The sequence below is a fragment of the Sinocyclocheilus anshuiensis genome, unplaced genomic scaffold (genome assembly GCF_001515605.1).
Source record: "Sinocyclocheilus anshuiensis isolate Anshui unplaced genomic scaffold, SAMN03320099.WGS_v1.1 scaffold1938, whole genome shotgun sequence".
NCBI lineage: Eukaryota > Metazoa > Chordata > Actinopteri > Cypriniformes > Cyprinidae > Sinocyclocheilus > Sinocyclocheilus anshuiensis.
This window is the reverse complement of record NW_015547736.1, coordinates 390,600-393,111: the sequence shown is the minus strand read 5'-3', so window position 1 is coordinate 393,111 and position 2,512 is coordinate 390,600. Positions and strand designations below refer to the sequence as shown.

General features: G+C 49.0%; 1 pseudogene; it reads right to left on the bottom strand.

The window, feature by feature from the left end:
* Positions 1 to 283: 283 nt before the first annotated feature.
* Positions 284 to 2,204, bottom strand: LOC107704398 (uncharacterized; annotated as a pseudogene).
* Between the last annotated feature and the right edge of the window lie 308 nt (positions 2,205 to 2,512).

Here is a 2,512-nt window from a genome sequence, read left to right as displayed (position 1 = left end):
TGTGGATGTTGGTCAGGCCACATGCCTTGATGGTCACCTGTGCAGGTGATTCTGTCGCGGGCTGTGTTGAGACAGTGTAGACTGCGAGGTGAGTGTCGTCTGTTATTTCTGATCGGCAGACGCTCTCTCTGGGCACTGGCAGAATAGAAGTGATGGGTCTTGTGAATGTTACTGTGTCATCATATTAATCTGACATTAGTTGGACTGGTATGGGGCCTAATCTGAAGTTATGGAGGTTACGGTTCTCTGAGAGTGAGGTGAGGGAGTGCTCTGTGGCTGCTAGTCAGGCTGACTCTGGTTTCTTTTTCTTTTCCCACTTCCGATCCTCCTCCTTTCGGTGGAAGAACTCTTTCATCATCATCTTCATTAGTTCTTGTGAGTCGAAACATGGTGATGTCTTTTGTTCTTGTGTGGGTTCAGTTTGAGCTCGTTCAGCTTGGAATCTTTGTGAGTTTTTCCGTCGATTCCTTGGGCTGGTTGCTCCGGGATGTATTTGTCGTTTTCCCTTGGAGGTTCCGTTGGATTCCCATGAGTTTTTTTCTCTTGAGTTTCCAAATGAGCTTGGTTGATTCCACGATCTCTCCCATCGATTCTCATGAGGTCTTGATTGGTCCCATGATTTATCCCAGTGACGTCCAGGTGAGTGTTGTAGTCCATGCGGTCCATCCCAGTGGTTGTTCCTCTGTTTAGGTCGGGTACCAGCGTGGGAGTCCCGTTCTCTGTTGGACGGGGGTACGTTCCACTCTTTGGGTGGCGGCTTGGCATGGTCTTGGTGTTGGGCGCCCTCTAGAGCCAGCCCTTGACTTTGAGTGTTGAAGTCAAGAACTGCTGTGGATTTGGCGCCTTTTTCTGAGGCCATCTTTTGTTTGCCGTAGGCTTTATGCGCCAAGTCTAGCAACTGTTGAGCACTCATTGTCCGCAGACATGCAAGGACGCCAAGATGGTGGCTTACTCCAGGATGGAGGTTTCTTAGGAAGAGAGTTTTAAAGTTCAGGTCATCCTCCATGTCAGGTTCGTTGCGAGTTCTGAAGTATGCTCATCTGACTCGGCTGTAGTAGGCTTGAGGAGGTTCATGATGTCCATGTCTCATCTCCAGGGCAGCCACTAGTCCTTGTTCGGACTCAGGGTCGGCAAACTCTTTAATGAGGGCTTCTCGGAGCAGTTGGTAATCAACAAAAAAAAAGTCTTTGTTTGAGCAGGCTGCCGGTCTAGGAAGCTTCGCACTTCAGGACTGGATGTTGTTCGGAGCAAATAGAGTCTATCTATGTCAGTGACATTGGGTCTCATTTCCAGGTGAAAGTCGATATCTTGCAGATAAGCTTGGACATCCTGGCTACCTGGCACACTTGGGGTGAATTTGCCAATGTTCCTGGCGAGCTTGTCGAGGTCTTTGAGGTCCAAGCCATGCGATGATCTGGAGCAGTTTCTTTTAGCTTTGTCATGAGGTAAAGTTCTTCGGAGGGAGCTGGTGAATGTTTCAGCACTGCCCCCTCCCTCTTTTTATCACGTGTCAGTCCAGGAACAGGGGACCCAGTCCTGCTTGGCACGGGTGAGACTGTGTCCTTTTCGGCTTCGTAGGCATGTCTGAGTTCCTCTCTGACGCTGTCGGACTCCTCCTTGATGTAGTCCAGCTGGAGTGTTAGGCGGCTGATCTCATTTCTTGACTCATCCAGGTGAGTTTTAAGGGCTTTAATTCTGCCGTTCTTGCCTCTAAAGTCTGCCTTTGCCTTTTCCAGGAGCTGTTCTGCATATTGTAGCTTGTTGGAGAGATCAGTGTAGTCTGCCTTGCCTTGTTCCATCTCTTGGGTAGTAGCCGGTAGGGTCTCTTTTAGCCTGGCGATCTCCTCCTTGGCGCCTTGTTCCACCTCATCGGGCCCTTCCCGTCGTTCCTCAGCCTCCAGTTCTAGCTGCTCGATGCGTCGTTGTGCGCGTGTTAGCTCCTGCTGGAGGTGTGCAGCGTCTCTGTCGCTCAGCTTGAGGGTGGCGATGAGTGTGTGACTTAAGGAGCCTGTGATCTTGGCCAGTTCTTTGTGACTGTAGCTTTGACTTGGGTCTTGTCCCATAAGGCTTGTTATGTTGTCATCCAGCTGGTCCTTTGTCTGATGTTTTAGTGTTTCAGCAGCCTTAGGGAGGAGGCTGTCTGTCGCAACACTTAGCCATTCCAGGTCCTCCCAGTGGCCAACAGGGTTTGTTGTGCGAGACATGTTTTGACCTGGAACCTAGACTGACACAGACCTTGAAGAGGAGAAAACAAACAAAACAAAACAAACAAGGCAAAACAAAAGTGTAAATGTGCAGTGTCAAGGGTGGTTGGTGTTGAGTGTGTAATGGGCAGGTGAGTGTGGTCCTCAGCGAATGTTATCCCCTGTTGGGCATGCTTCCAATTTGTAGTCTCTGTGAGGAGACTTAGTAAGCACACACAGGTAGCACAGCTAGGGACCAGAGGGATTCTATAAAAATATTTTATAGATATTTCCTATAAAAGAAAGTTGTTGTTTTTTCTTTTTTTGTA